Raw genomic sequence first — 17023 nt, 5'->3', positions numbered from 1 at the left:
ATGCACGTAGTATGTGTATACAAGTTCCCTCTCCTGAAAATAGCAACGCCAGGCACAAGCATCCGTCTCAATTTCATTTTGCCTCATCTTGCTATGTACGAGAAGTTTACTACTACATGATCGTATGGTCTCGGACTTAGGAGTGCTGGTAGATGGTACATGCTCAGCAATCCTTGTCGTAGCTTCTAGTCACGACAACTGCTAAGCTAGTGTGTGCCATCACATATGTATTTGAGTTTTTATTGTTGTCACAATTAGGTTAAATCGGTTAAAAAACCGAACACCGACCGAATCATCGTGAACCGAATTACAAATTCATTAGGAAACCGATAGAATCTCGACTCTATTTCTTATTACCCGACTATCAAAAAAAACCGAAAACCGAACCGAATTTTCGTTAAAACCGAATGCCAAGGCCTAAGTGGAAGGAGTGAGTGGACCATAGCCCACCATCGTGCACAGGTTGCATCGATCGAAACGAGGAGCAAAAAGAACGGGCCAGGCCTTGGAGGAACTGCCGATTCAGGCATTTTTCTGCATGTGCAAAACACCGCTAGAACCATGCGAATTTTTAAATAATACACTTTTTAATATTAACTCCAGAAATAATAGTCATGGCAAATTTCAGAAATAATAGCAATCATTTTGGGTCCGCTAACCCGAAATTACAAACGGGCCGCTAACCCGAAGTGGAGGGAATCTGGCGGGGATGGCCGGTGCCGGGGTCAAGGCGCCCGAAGCGATGGCCGGCCGGCCACGCCGGGCCGTTGTCGGCTCTGCCTTCCCCGCGCGTATGGCGCCCGGGTGCGCCATCCCGAGGCGTCAGGATCTGGGCGCCCGTGACCCCAGCAGCCGGTGCCTGGCCGCGCCTCGAACCGGCCTCGCGGCCCGGCCGACTCGCGCTCCTCGCCGCGCCGACGCCGCACCTCTCTTCTTCCTCCGTCCCCGCTCCCTACCATCATCAGCTCTCTCTCGGGCCGTTTGCACTCAGCCCAGCCAGCCGTTTTCTCTCATTTCCCGAGCGATTTATCCAGCCATTTTGCTGTAGTTTGACCACCAAATGCCGTAGAATCACCTCGATCTATAGATGGGTTAGTTTTTGAGGCGTTTTTGGTGGAGGTGGTGTTGGCGGTGGTGGTGGTGGTGGTGGTCGGAGCTGTGGTGGTGCCGTGGTGGCTGCCGTGCCGGTGCGTAGTGCTACACGGGTGGAGGAGTCGAGCCGCCGACCGAGGTGTTTGGCACGCTTCAAGGGTAAACCCTAATTCCTGATATTAGATGTTGTAATCATAATGCATGTTGTGTTCGTTAGCTTCGCAGATTAGTTACTGAAATATGTAGCGGTAGAAAGTATTTATTTAGTACTGTAGGTGCTAGATTTTTATTTATTTTAGAGTGTAGGTGCTAGATTTTTTTGAGGACTCTGTAATTTGTATAGGTGAGCATATATGTCACATAGAGTAAAATTCGTTGTTTACTTCGGTCATGGAACGGTCCGAACAACTCCGATGGGAGCTGATCTGAGCGAGTTTCAGTACGAGGAGTTGCATCTGACAAACCCAAAAATATGGCGAGTTAGTCAGTTGAAGGAGTGGTTGACCGTGAATTTCGGGCTTAATCCCGAAGCATACACTATTGGTGTGCATGCTTTGTGGAGCAGCTCAAGTACCCAGATTTTCTGGCGGTTGAAGCCGATTGAGCGGAGCTCTCAGTGGGTGCATTGGTTGGAAGCGTGCGAGCGCAGGGGAACTCACCCCATCGCCTTAATGCTTCCCGAGGCGAAGGTGGTGAATTCCCAGGAAGGTGAGGGTGAGTTCCATCCAGGCCAGAGCAGTCAAAGTTCTGATGCCCAATCCGGGCAGAGTAGCCATGCAGCAGGTGGTCATGACGGTAGTGTCGTGCTTGAATGCGAGGATGAAGAAGAAGACCAGATGCAGAACATGATGGACGAGGAAGACGAGGATGGAGTGGACTATGAGCTTGACTCAGATGAATCCGGTGGATCCGATACTTCAGATGATAACGAAGAGGAGGATCCGATCCCCTCTTCTTGGAACCATGAATTGTCGGATGCAATGATAGTCGATGATTGGCACGATTCTGCCTGGGAGTACAGCATGAACACCATCAGTTGGTGCTAGATATGCTGACAAGAGACATCTGCAGGAAGCAATCACCCAGTGGGCAATGAACACGCAAAGGGTATTCAGAACCACCGTTTCAAGTCAGAAATTCTTGACAGTGGTATGCAGCGATGCTAGATGTCCATCAAGGGTGCATGGGTACTGTCCGAAGTATGACACAACATGGGTGGTGAGCGACTGCGTGCCGCACACCTGTGTCCTTAAGACTATGTTGAAGGATCACCGAAACCTTACATCCACTCTGCTTGCTCGCCTGTTCTACAAGGAGATTGTAGAGAATACAACGATGGGGGTTAAAGCCATCCAGAAAAGAGTTCACCTTCAATATAAGTATACAATTGAATATGGCAAGGCATGGAGGGCTAAACAGACGGCACTGGAGAACATATTCGGTACCTTCTATGATGCTTATGACGGTGTCGTCCGTCTCCTGCAGACATTGAAGGACCGAAATCCGGGCACCCATGTGGACATACAAGACTTTGTGATACCAGAGTTCCCTAATGTCGGGGTTCACGCACGGGGTGTTTTTCGCATTCAGCATATGCATCGAGGCTTTCATGCACTCGTCATCCGGTGATGTGTGTAGATGGAACTTTTCTGACCGGGAGGTACAGGGGACAGATTCGACGACGAATTGGAGTGGATGGCAACAATCGAATTGTGCCTCTCGCATTTGCATTTGTTGAGAGCGAGAACACCGCTAGCTGGTTATGGTTCTTCGAGCGCTTAAAAACATCGATAGTGAAAGATCGCCCAAATGTGTGCGTGCTCCATGACAGGCATGCAGGTATACTTGCGGCTATCAAGACGCTGAAAGAAGCCGGACCTGATGAAGAGACGCCATGGCAGGATATGCAGAGTAGGTGGTGCATGCGCCACCTAGGGGCCAATTTCTTCTCGCAGTTTAGGAGCAAGGGTCTTATGAATCTGTTCAAGAAGTTGTGCAAGCAGAATCAAGAATGCAAATACACTTTTCTCCGCGGCAAGCTGGATGAGTTCACTAAGGACCATGTGCGTCACAGGTTAGCCGCCCGAGCTGCATTAGCAGCAGCTCATGCAGCAGCTGTGGCACTGGGTACACAGGTTCCAGTATCCCCCGAGCCAGATCCTATTGGGCTATGTGACCTGCCTGGTTTTGACCCACCCAATACTAGAAGGAGGCCTGGACGACGGATTAAAAATTTTGCAGAGTGGATAGAGCACGAGCCATTAGAAAGGTGGTCTTTGTTGCATGACACACATGGAGCTAGGTATGGTGTGATGACTACCAACCTAGCTGAATCATACAACTTCGTGCTTAGGGGAAATAGGGCATTGCCTTTGACAGCCCTTGTGGAGGGTATTTTATATGGCACTATGAATTATTTCAAAGAGAGACGACAGTTGGTTGTGAGTCATATGCTGGACAATCCAAACACTCTGTACTGTCAGGCCATTATGGAATATATGGATGTGAAGATGAAGAAGGGTATGTCACACACTGTTCTGGCCATCGGTAATCAGGAAAGGAGGTTTGAGGTGCGCTTACCAACCGACAAGTTTGGTTGTGTGAATGCGGTGAGAACACATGAGGTGAGAATTGGAAATGAAGAATGGCCATCGTGTGAGTGCACATGCAACAAACCGAGGTTGCTTCACCTTCCATGCTCCCATGTGCTGGCAGCTACCAGACAACTAGGGATGGACTCAATCTCTTTCATCTCTCTGTATTACATGAAAGAGGCTGTGATGAACACCTGGACCGGTGAGATGTTAGGATATAGAGTTGTGGAAAATTTTACTACGGTGATACCAAATGAAAGGCGGTACATCCCTGACCCAAGGTTATTGCGTACAAACAGAGGTCGACGGGAGACAAGGCGCATTAGAAATGATATGGATGAAGCAGAAGCGGGTGGTCCAACTAGGCAATGTTTTCTGTGCAACCAATTTGGACACAGGGACCCCCTATGTCCCACTTTCTACCCAGCGGCTGCAGCGGCTAATCGAGGAAGGCGAGGCAACCGAGGAAGGCGTGGGAGGAGAAGAACTAGAGGGAGACAGTAGCAAATTTGTAATATTTATGAACTATGCTTAAGTTGTAGTACGTGTGAACAATGCTTTATTTTGAAATTTGTACGAATTATGCTTTAATTTGTAATCTTAGTCTAAACAATGCTACAATTTGTAATATTTATGAGCTATGTTTTAATTTGTACTTTTTATGAACTATGCTTTGATTTGTAATCTTTGTGATCAATGGTTTAATTTGTATCTTTCTGCAGATATGGTGGCCCGACCGTTGCTCGATCCAGGGATTGATCAGAAACATCGTGCATCGCACTTGGAGGCCGACCCGCATAGCATCGAGCCACTGCAGACCCGTACTCCAAAAAAGAACTGGATGATACACCCTCAGTGGGAAGACAGGTAGGTGTTTTAGATTTAATTTGAAATTTATCTTCGAATTGGACCTGCTTTAGCTTGTTCATGATTTGTTTTGCAGGTTGAAGTGGGCTGGACTACTACCTTTCGCTCGATTAGTGGAGGCCCGAGATAACGTTTCGCGCCTGAACTACGATGTTGTTTTGATCACCTGCTTAGTGGATCGGTGGAGGCCCGAGACCCACACCTTCCACTTTCGCTGGGGTGAGATGGCTCCTACTCTAGAGGACGTGTCTATGTTGCTGGGCCTTCCGTTGGCTGGTGAGCCCATCGGCCCATTGGAGGAACCCGTGGGCTGGATTCAAAGCATGGATGCACGTTTCCTTGATGTTCGCGATGGCGTTGGGCCTATCTCTTTTGAGGCTCACGGCCCTCGCCAGGCGTGGCTACACGAGTACCAGGTTCCTAACAGTTTTGTCTTTTTTATCAAGCCTTAATTACCGCGTAATATGTAAGTCCTAACAGTGAATATTTCTTGACAGATCGAGCAGTTCGGATACCCCGATGCACCGATGACTGCGGCCCAGATCACTCGCAGCTTGGAGGCGTACCTCATGTGGCTACTCGGGAAGACGATGTTCACGGAAAATCACGGGAACACGATCAGTGCGCGGTACATCCCTATAGCTCGGGGAGATAGCGAGAGGCCACGAGCGCGAGCACATCACACAGAGGAGCTGGGGTTCTGCGGTCTTAGCCGCTACGTACCGAGGTATGTGTAAGGGTTGCCAGCTCACCTCGCATGGTTCTGGAATCATTGGTTGCCCACTCCTCTGGTCCTGGACGAGGTTTCCCATCGGCCGTCCTGAGATTGGTGGTGGGTCTTGGCCGACAGACGAGTTGTACGACGCGGATCGCATCGACATGCCGACGTTTGGTTCTATATGGACATCGCGGAAGGTACACACAATATTTACACCTTGTTTATATTGTTATATAAAATGCAACACTAACATAGTTATGTTATGTTATGCAGAGACATTTTGGACATAATCAGCTAAGGAATTGCTACCCAGCATTCACAGAGCAGTTTGACCTACTACTGGAGAGCGATGTTAGCTGGGAGCCATACAGTGAGGACCACCGCGACGAGGCATACCCAGGCGGTATATCGTTGATGTGTACTAGAGATTGGGCCTACTGGATGACGAAGGCGAAGATCATCTTCGATATCTTCGTCGAGGAGATGTCGCAGCAGAGGGTCATGAGACAGTTTGGAATGCGTCAGTTGATCGAGCCACCAGCTCCCACAGTTCCTCTACCACCACGCGTCCACGCGTGAGTACAATTTAATTTTATCTTAAGTTATTACATCAATTGGACAAACATTAACGGATGGGTACAATTTAATTTTCAGGTACAACAGAAAAGGAGCGAACAAGACTGCTGCCGGATGGGTACAGCTCCTGGGTCCATACCTCGCTGGTTGGGCCAATGCGCCGGCCGTGTCATGGGCCACTAGGGAGCCGTTTGATCTTCAGGAATTTCAGCACTACTTGCGGGCGTACATGCCTAGGACACGACTTCGGCTGAGCCAGGCGTGTGACCCAGTTGAGAGGGCTCCCTCGACACAGTGGGACACCTACCGTCGTCACTCCACTTCAGGCACTCGGCATCACGCAGTAAGTCAACTATATTTTTTCTACATTTGGCCAACACTTTACTAATTTGAGCTCACAATTGTAGGCCGTGTTGACGGCGGAGCTGCAAGATGACGCCGCCCAGTATGCACACTCGCTCTCCTCCGGCCCACTTCTTGGACGGTATGAGCACCACGCCTCCTTCACACAACGTCTTCAGGAGAAACTACGTTGTATCTACGCGGCTATCACATGCACCCGATCTTCGGATGTTGTCGAGTACCGAGCAGCACAGCGGCCACCTCGTCCCTCTTTGCAGGTGCATCAGCCACGGCACAGCCCGCGCCCACGTATGGAGGTACCGCCGAGCCCGAGGCCACCATCAGAGGGTACTCGCTCTCACCTTTTCAGGCTGGACTACCACTGAGGCGTCGAGGAAGGGGCCGTGGTCAGTGAGATGACACTCACTGAGTCATCTGTACGGATGAGACTTATTACTACTACTATTTCCTTCATCTAGTGTATGAATACTATTTGTATGCACCATGTATGACTACTATTTGTATGGACCATGTATCACTACTATTTGTGTTCAACAAACATTTCAAATTCAACAAACATTTCAAATTCAACATGAAGTGATAATTAATATACAACTTACCACTACAACATACCTCTCTTCTAACAAATTAAACTACACCAGCACTACAACATACTGCAAGATCCATGACTACCGATAACTACAACACTAAGAACGCAGCACACCCTTTCCCTTGCCCTTCGATGATGCAGCTTTCATGGCCTTGGTGCTAGGTTCAAAGTCATCGTCCGAGTCGACGACCGGCGGTGCAGCACTCTTGCCCTTCGACGATGCACCTTTCTTCGCCTTTGTGCTAGGCTCGAAGTCGTCGTCCAAGTCGACGACCGGTGGTGCAGCACTCTTGCCCTTCGAGGACTTGGCACTCTTGCCCTTCGACGATGCACCTTTCTTCGCCTTGCTGCTAGGCTCAAAGATATCATCGTCGTCCTCACTCTCAACCGCCCACAGGAATGGATATTTGAAATCCCTTTCCCTATCTTCTTCATTCTTCCATGTTAGTGACTTCCACTTCTCATTCAACCTGATAAGCTCACACCTTATCTCCCGTGGGCTGCAAGCAGGCATCTTCTTCAGTGGCCACCCATAGGAATATTTCTCAAATTCCCTACCCACCTTACGGAGCAAGGCGTCGCTACTGATGAACTCCTCAAATGTCTCTACCCTACTCTCCCTCATCACTTTGCGGGCCTCGTCTAGAAGAGGTTTGTCCATGGATTCGTTGAAAAGATGGGGGAGATTCTTATATGGGGGATCCATCTTGTTGAGAGAATACACTGAAACAGAAGGAAACGGTGGGGTGTTTTTATAGGCTAGAAGGGATGACTTTCGGCGGGAAGATGTGAGCGGGAGAAATTGGCGGGAGATTAGGGCGGGAGCAAAAGGCGGGAAAAGTGAGCGTGAAAAATTGGCGGGAGATTACGGCGGGAGTAAAAGGCGGGAAAATTAGGTGGGAAACAATATTACTAAAACTGAAATTAAGATACATTGCTACTGAAATAAAAATACGGTTTATCACTACAACGGAATTTAACATACAACGACACTACAACTGAAATTAAGATACATAGCCAGTACGACACATCACACTACTTTCCCTGCGTCCACCTGTTATGACCAGATTTTGGCCAAAATCAGGAGATGGGCCGTAAGTGAGATGGGCTTAAAGGGTATACGCGTGGAGGATCTCTGAAGCGACCTGACACGAAGAAGTTGGGCTAAATTGCCCGTGTATCTGTATTATAGTAGATCGTATCTTAATTTAGAAGTTAGAGTTTAACCCGTGCACGGTTAGGTGCACGCCCGAATTAGAAAGTCCCCCGGACTATAAATATGTATCTAGGGTTTATGAAATAAACAACAATCACGTTCACCACAAACCAACCTCGGCGCATCGCCAACTCCCCCGTCTCGAGGGTTTCTTCCGGGTAAGCACCATGCTGCCTAGATCGCATCTTGCGATCTAGGCAGCCTACGTTTATTCGTTGTTCATGCGTTGCTCGTACTGAAGCCTTTTTGATGGCAAGCAACGTAGTTATCATAGATGTTTTAGGGTTAGCATTGTTCTTCGTATCATATGCTATCGTCGTGCAACCCTTAAGCATCTAGCCGCCCTTACGCCTATCACGGGTGTAAGGGCGGCACTCGCTTGATCATTGTTTAGTAGATCCGATCCGTTATGATTGCTCCTTGTTCTTCAAGGATTAGTTTAATATCTGCATTGTTAGGCCTTACAAACGGGTCGAAGGATCCGGTGGCGCGTAGGGTGTAGTTTGCTAGCCCTAGACGGGATGTTCCGAGGATCAACTTCGTGTTGGTTTTTAGGCCTTGTCTAGGGTCGGTTTACGATCACCGTGCGTGGCCGCCAGGCTCGATCACGAGTAGGATGTTCCGATTATGCGGTGAAAACCCCAAATCGTAGTAGGTCGTTTTAGCTTTATCTTGATCAAGCAGGACCACCATCTGATCGTACACCTAGTACGCATCATGGGTGGATCAGCTCCTTGAGCCGATTCACAGGATAACGAGCCGATCGAGGCTCGTATTTAACGTTTACGTGTATGCCATGCAGGAAACTAAGCGAGGCATCATCCAACACCTTCCTGACCAGGTATAGGTCAGGTGGCACGCCCTGCATCAGCATCGGACGTGCGTGCCGAAGGCTTTGCGGGCCGTCGCTCGGAGGGACCAGGGCCAGCCGCAGTCCTGGGAGATTCCCGGCTCTACGGTGTTGCCCGTCGCTGCCCGCCGGTGGGTTTCTGACCGCAACACATTCTGGCACGCCCGGTGGGACAATCTTCGACATCAACCGAATCGCCATCTACATCTGAGATGGCGGAAGGCACTCCGGTCAAGTACGAGGATCTGACTGAGGAGCTCAAGAAGAAGCATGACGAGATCAAAGCAGTCCTCGAAGCCGACCTCATCGGCTCTTTCACAGAACCCGCTCACATGGCATCAGGTGGAAGGGGTTCTCACCTGAAGGCGCGCTCGATGGAGTGGACCTGTCCTCCCCGTCAGAAGAACGCACCAGGTCGCTGCGTCAGGAGATCAACTTCATGGTGGCTCATTCGCTGCACCGCCACTGCGAAGCCTCGGTGAACACTTTGGAGCGTGTCGCTCGCGCGTGATCCAGGAAATCATGAGCCATCGGTATTCTCCGTCGGGACCAGCTGCGGGGACCTACCAAGGAGAGATGCCACTCCAGTCCCGTCCACCGTTGCCGTTCGCGTTGGCAGCACCAGAAGTGCCGAGTTCATCGGCATACGTCGTCTACAAGATTGGTGGTGACCCTAGTGACTACCAATTCTTACATGAGGCGCCCAAGGAGATCCCACACGGATACACGTGCGCATACGTGCCAGACTGCAGTAGCTGGGCACTCTCGAACCAGGCTGCAACAGCGGGGACTTCTGGAACAGCAGGAGGAACGTCGGGAACAGATCTTGAGAAGCGGACGTGGCTAGCTAAGTATGCCACTCCGACAAACCTCCGAGCTCAGCTCCCGCGGTTGGCTCGAGTTGGAAAAGCAAGCATGGCTGGCTAAGTATGCCACCCGGCGAACCTTCGAGTTCGACGCTGCAGCCATCACCGCGGATCAGATTTGTACAATTCCGAAAGACCGGTTCGGCATGATGCCGAAAAGGAGGACAATCGGCTATTCCAAGCCATACCCCAACGAGTACGAATTGATCCCGCTACCACCCAAATATCGTCTCCCTGACTTCACAAAGTTTAATGGATCAGATGGTTCCAGCACCATCGAGCATGTGAGCTGATACTTGGCACAGCTGGGCACGATCTCAGCATCAGACGAGCTGCGTGTGAGGTTCTTCGCATAGTGCCTCACAGGATCGGCTTTCGGGTGGTACACATCGCTGACACCAAACTCAATCCGGACTTGGAAGCAGTTGGAAGAACAGTTACACGTGCAGTATCACTCAGAGGCTTCCGAGGCTGGTATTGCCGATCTAGCACAAGTACGACGAAGCGCGGGAAACGGTGGCGAGAATACGTCCGGCGCTTCGGGACCGTTAGGAACCGATGCTATTCGGTTCATGTAAGTGAAAAAGAAGCGATCGAGTTGGCGGTGGTGGGTCTCTCATCATCGATCAAGGACGTGGCCTCCCAAGCGGACTACCCTTCACCGGCGCACATGGTGCGAGAAGCTGTCGGCATATGAACATCGCCACCCGGATGTTTACCGGGATAAATTCAAGCGTGCGGTGGTCCTGGTTGAGGCGGATGAAGATGAAGGTGCTGCGGGAGATCAAGAGGTAGCAATGGCTGAATGGACTCGGGGGCAAGCCCCGTGTCCCGTAAGTGGGTTAAGCCACAAGGTCCTCCAAAAGGGTTTGACTTCGACGTGACCAAAGCTGAGAAGATTTTCGACCTCTTACTCAAGGAGAAGCAGCTAAAGTTACTCGAAGGCCACAAGATCCCCACGGTGCAAGAGCTGAACGGAAAGCCATACTGCAAATGGCATAACACGTTCACCCACGCCACCAACGACTGCAGGGTGTGACGTCAACAGGTCCAAATGGCGATAGAACAAGGGCGGCTAATTTTCAGCCAGTACGCCATGAAGGTCGACACACACCCCTTCCCCGCCGTTAACATGGTGGAGTATACTTACCATGGAGGGTGCCAGCCAGATTTCTCGTGCAATATCAACATGGTAGGACCTGGACACCACTCTGGTAAGGACGGAGATGAGGGCAGCTGCTCTCATAGCAAGGACACAGAGGAAGCCGCTCCACGCGATCGGCTCCGCAACGATGGCAAGCGCTACATCATAGAGGGAGAAGTGAGGAACGTAAGATATCAGCGACCTCTCTCTGATCACCTCCTCAACAAGTATGTGGGTCAATACGGCCAACGCCGGCGATACAACGACGATGATGAAAAAGATCGTCTGGCTAGGGGCGACAGGAGACGTCGTCGGCATGATCGCGACGAGGAGCGATATGAGCGCCACGCCAAGGAAAAGTCGAGGGAGCAAGACGACGTGGATAGGCACTGGGACTGCCCCTTTTTCAGACACTGCTGGGATTCAGGAATGAGCCGATTACCTACAATCGGCAACTGCCCAGAATGTAAACAAAAGAAGAAGGATGCAGCTAACGTGTCCATGTTCAAACGTCTAGGGCCTCTCCCGCCTCGGAACAAGCATGCTGAGTCCGCTCGGTGGAAGATCTCGAGGAACTAGAGGACGATGATGAAGAAGAAGACAAGTATCATCGGCCAAGGTGGTGCCCTGATGGGCTCAGCCGTTCCCAAAAACGAAGGGTTCAGCGTCTACGTGGGTTGGAGGAAGCTGAAAGATTATACCTGCACACGTTGAGGAAGGCGCGGCCTGATCTGGCCGCTAAATTCAGCGAACCCTGGACGAACAAGGTCGGCCACAAAGGAAAGAGTGGCGCCCCAGACAAAAGAAAGCCGATGCTGAGACATCGGCTGGCACAAACATGGTCTTCATCCTTCCAACGGAGTTTAGTGCTCCAGGATTAGACGAAGCACCTGTGGCACAACTTGACTGCGGCCCACGGCCGGTCATCTTTGAGAAGCCACGAGAGAGAAGCTACAGGCATCTGAAGGCCCTGTACTTGCGTGGTTACATCAATGGGCAGCCTCTCAACAAGATGTTGGTGGACACCGGAGCGGCAGTTAACATCATGCCATACTCCATGCTACGTCGGTTGGGACGCTCTAGCTCGGATCTGATCAAGACCAATGTGACACTGAGCGATTTCAACGGCCAAGCATCTGACGCACAAGGTGTTCTGAACGTGGATCTGACCGTAGGAAGGAAAACTGTCCCTACGACGTTCTTTATTGTCGACAGCAAGAGCTCCTATGCTGTCCTACTAGGGAGAGATTGGATCCACGCCAACTGTTGCATTCCATCCACGATGCACCAATGCCTAATACGAGTGGGATGGAGATGAAGTAGAAGTCGTCCACACGGATGATTCAGCCGAGATTTCAACGGCCGGCATGAACGTTTGGGAGACATCGGGCCAAGAGCCACTCTCGGGCATCAATTTGGACGGCTGCGAGCGCATCGACGTGACAAAGGAAGGGGTTAGGCTGGTTTTATCCACCGGCCTGACCGTGTAACAAAAGCAACATCGATGGACAAACGTGGCGATGCCGATCCAGGTGATCGGCCCCAAGGATTTATGGAGGAACATTGCAAAACCTTCATCGAGCAAGCAATATGGAGGCCGATTCCAGCAATCGGCCAAAATTATCCTCACCATTCATTCTGCCTGGGTTCAACGTCGATCTAATGGGCAATGGGTTTGCGTCGGCTGATGCACTGGAAGAAATCCACATTGTTCCTAACAGAGCCGACGTTCACATCATAGTGCCTTGGCTAACCATAGAGCCGATATCAGCAGTTACCTGGCAGAATCGGCTCGGGGGGCACCTAATCAGATAAACACGTACGATACATGTGCAGTGAAATATTGGGGGCCGATAGAAAAATCGGCCCGTAAAAAAAATTAAGGTGTTATAAACAGAGGCTCAAGGGCAATCAAGGTGGCGACTTGGTTGATGTCACGTTCAGAGGTTGTTACGTCCAGAGTTTTGGAGACCACCAGAAATTCAAAACATCCTCACCGGAAGTTACATCAGCCTGCCGAAGATGATGAGCCGATCTGATCAGCAAGACACAAGAATTGGACTGGAGAAGCTCGGGGGGCAGCTCACCCTGAATGTTCTCTCCTCTGGAGAGCCGATTTTGTTCAAATCGGCTGGCTCTGCATTATAATTTGGAAGCCGATGGTGGCACCTGGCTCACCTCTTTTCTCGCCTTGACTGGGGCTCGGGGGGCAGCTTGCTCTGAAGGACCCTTGCTATAGGAAGCCGATGCGGTTGAAGTCGGCTGGCTCTACATCTCAACTTTTTTGAGGAATGGTCGCTGCGGGAAAACAGAGCAGGATTTCAAACATCGCTGTAGATTATCGAAAGAAAATTTGTGGATAAGTGATGCCTGCTACTGTGAAGTATCAGCTCCGGCCTCCGGGTTGATTCAGCAATGGTCCTAGAGCTCTCCCGAAGACAAAAGGGATTTGGAAAAGAAGGATTCGGCAGGAGAACGTCTGGAAACCTAAGCTTAATGATGAGACCATGCGTTATTTCACAAGTTTTGCCGTTAAGTCTAACGCTGCGCTCAATGACCGCGATTTGGACCTGTTCGGTTGGAATTTTGGGGATCTGAGTTTAAGCAAGGTTCGCAGGTTACCGTTTGAGGAGGTGGCTAAATTCTTCTATCTCAAAATTTATCGTAAGAGGCCGATGCGTTGCCGTCGGCTCATTGAGCGTTGGTCAAACTAACAATCGGCAAAATAAAGTTAAGGAAAAGTCTTCTTCATTAATAAGAGAGGATTTTTACAATGAAGAGCCGATTGCTCAAGCGAGGAAGAACAAAAGAAGAGCCGATTGCTCAGGGACTGCTAATCCTACATTACTAATCCTCGCTAGCATCATCGTCGGCGTTGGAGTTGCCGTCGGCGCTACTGCCGGAGAATTCCTCGTCGGCTGCCGCCCGGCCTTCGGCCGGAGCTTCTTCTTCCTCGTCATCATCATCATCCTCGCTATCCGCCCAAGCACGGAAGCGCTTCGCCGGCGGGTACCCAGCGGAAGAGGAGGAATCATCCTCCTCCTCCTCTTCTCCTTCCTCGTCATCATCCTCGTCCTCGATGTCCGCCCACATGCGGGAGCGCTTCTTCGGCGGGTGCACGGCGGAGGGGGAGGCCTCTCGTCTCCTCTACTTCTCCTTCTTTCTCCTCCTTGTCGGAGGAGATGGGGTTCGCCCGGAGTGGAGGTTGTCTTCATTCTTGTTCTTCGGCGAAGATTGGAGGGGAGGCCCGAGGGGGAAGAGGAAGAGGAAGACATTGCTACGAGGGGAAGAGGGTTTTTGGGCGCGGTGGACAAAACGAGCGCAGGGGGATGAAGTGGCGAACCGTTCGGCACAGATAAATAAAGGGGTGTAGTGGAGATTTAATGCCATGACGGTTCTCGAGGACGTGATGCCGAAATTATCAATTCGTGCAGAGAAGCCCAGGAGGCGAGGCGAAATGATGGAAGATTCTGCGGCAGTTCTGCTCTGCCACGACATGACCCCTCGAAGGAAAAACAGAGTGGTTTTGAAATTATCATTACCAAAACCAGGGGGGCATGTGTTATCACCAGATTTTGGCCAAAATCAGGAGATGGGCCGTAAGTGAGATGGGCTTAAAGGGTATACGCGTGGAGGATCTCTGAAGCGGCCTGACACGAAGAAGTTGGGCTAAATTGCCCTTGTATCTGTATTATAGTAGATCGTATCTTAATTTAGAAGTTAGAGTTTAACCCGTGCACGGTTAGGTGCACGCCTGAATTAGAAAGTCCCCCGGACTATAAATATGTATCTAGGGTTTATGAAATAAACAACAATCACGTTCACCACAAACCAATCTCGGCGCATCGCCAACTCCCCCGTCTCGAGGGTTTCTTCCGGGTAAGCACCATGCTGCCTAGATCGCATCTTGCGATCTAGGCAGCACACGTTTATTCGTTGTTCATGCGTTGCTCGTACTGAAGCCTTTTTGATGGCGAGCAACGTAGTTATCATAGATGTTTTAGGGTTAGCATTGTTCTTCGTATCATATGCTATCGTCGTGCAACCCTTAAGCATCTAGCCGCCCTTACGCCTATCACGGGTGTAAGGGCGGCACCCGCTTGATCATTGTTTAGTAGATCCGATCCGTTATGATTGCTCCTTGTTCTTCAAGGATTAGTTTAATATCTGCATTGTTAGGCCTTACAAACGGGTCGAAGGATCCGGTGGCGCGTAGGGTGTAGTTTGCTAGCCCTAGACAGGGATGTTCCGAGGATCAACTTCGTGTTGGTTTTTAGGCCTTGTCTAGGGTCGGTTTACGATCACCGTGCATGGCCGCCAGGCTCGATCACGAGTAGGATGTTCCGATTTTGCGGTGAAAACCCCAAATCGTAGTAGGTCGCTTTAGCTTTATCTTGATCAAGCAGGACCACCATCTGATCGTACACCTCGTACGTATCATGGGTGGATCGGCTCTTTGAGCCGATTCACAGGACAACCTGAGAGCCGATCGAAGCTCGTATTTAACGTTTACGTGTATGCCATGCAGGAAACTAAGCGAGGCATCATCCAACACCTTCCTGACCAGGTATAGGTCAGGTGGCACGCCCTTGCATCAGCATCGGACGTGCGTGCCGAAGGCTTTGCGGGCCGTCGCTCGGAGGGACCAGGGCCAGCCGCAGTCCTGGGAGATTCCCGGCTCTACGGTGTTGCCCGTCGCTGCCCGCCGGTGGGTTTCTGACCGCAACACCACCGTGGCCATTTTCCAGACTTGTCGCCGCGTTCTTCTGCCGCTTGCGCTTCAGCAGCTCTTTCCCTTAGTCTCTTCCTCTCCGCTTCACGAGCCTCCCTGCGCACCTCTTCCTCTGCAAATCTACGTGCAGCCTTATCATCCATCATCTTCTGATTCACCTCTCGATTACGAGCTTGTTCCGCCCTTAGCTTCTGTATCTGCCTCTCTCGCTCTGCTTTCTCATTAGCACGAACCTTTTCCCAACACTCCTCCTCAAAGAACGTTGCCCACGCACGCCGGTGTTTCTCCTCAACCTCCTCGCGCGCCCAATCCGGCTGCTCCGTGTCTATCCAGTGAAACCATTTGCATAGGGGCGGAGGAGACTGCAACACAAACAGTAACATTAAATCACATTCACAAACTAAGTTAAGTCAACATAAAATTATGACAAAACATACCGGCGGCCGTGTGGACGACGAAGCTGAACTACGGGGTGGATCATGCTCATAGCTCGCACACATGAAAAATTTCATGCCGAACTGGTCGGAGAAATCCTCCACCTGCTTAACCTTAGCAAGACGGCCGCACCAACACCGCTCCGCAGTCACACCCGGGGGCAAACTTGCAGCCTTCGCCTTCACCGGCCTAAACTCCTCGTCAGAGCACGGCACACTCATGATGGCTAAGGGTGAGCAAACGGGATAAAAAAAAGAGATACAAGAACTTGTGCAATCCAGAGTAGCGATGCCTGCTTTTATAGGCAAAAATTCGATAGTGTGGCGCGAAAATATGGCGGGAGATAGTGGCGGGAGATGATGGCGGGAAGGAGTGGCGGGAAGAAGTGGCGGGAAGGCTGGCGGCAAAGGCGGGAGGGAAATACGGCGGTGCGAACGCGAAAAGGCGGGAAAAATTCCTGCTGTCAGCAAATCGGGTTCAACAACCCCGATTTATTAAAGTCGGGTTCACCAACCCCGATTTTGAAAAATCGGGTTCCCCCACCCCGATTTCCTCTCTGTTGCTTTTCTTTTTTTGGCACGGTGCAGGAGAATGGTATTATCGGGTTCCTCGACCCCGAATTGACTAATTCGGGTTCCTATAACCCAATATTGCAATTTCGGGTTCATCGAACCCGACGGTGTATTATTTCTGAAATTTGCTAAAAATGGCTATTATTCCTGGAATTAATAATAAAAAATGTATTATTTAAAAAAAATTCGCCAGCGCTAGTACGTTTCACCGCAGCCGTAACTGCCGAGCATAGTCCACCGCGCGCCACGCTCTGAGGATCACAGCGGTTACCTAACCGACTGCCCATGCATTATTCCTTCCTATCTTCTAGTAGATCTCACTCCTCCATGCCGACTCCTCTATAAACCCCTGCGTTGTGTGCATATACGGCACTCTTGCAGTTTAATTGATTTGTTGATCTCCCAACTG

Source organism: Lolium rigidum, chromosome 1 (assembly GCF_022539505.1).
Source record: "Lolium rigidum isolate FL_2022 chromosome 1, APGP_CSIRO_Lrig_0.1, whole genome shotgun sequence".
NCBI classification, from domain to species: domain Eukaryota; kingdom Viridiplantae; phylum Streptophyta; class Magnoliopsida; order Poales; family Poaceae; genus Lolium; species Lolium rigidum.
Note: the sequence above shows the minus strand (reverse complement) of the source record.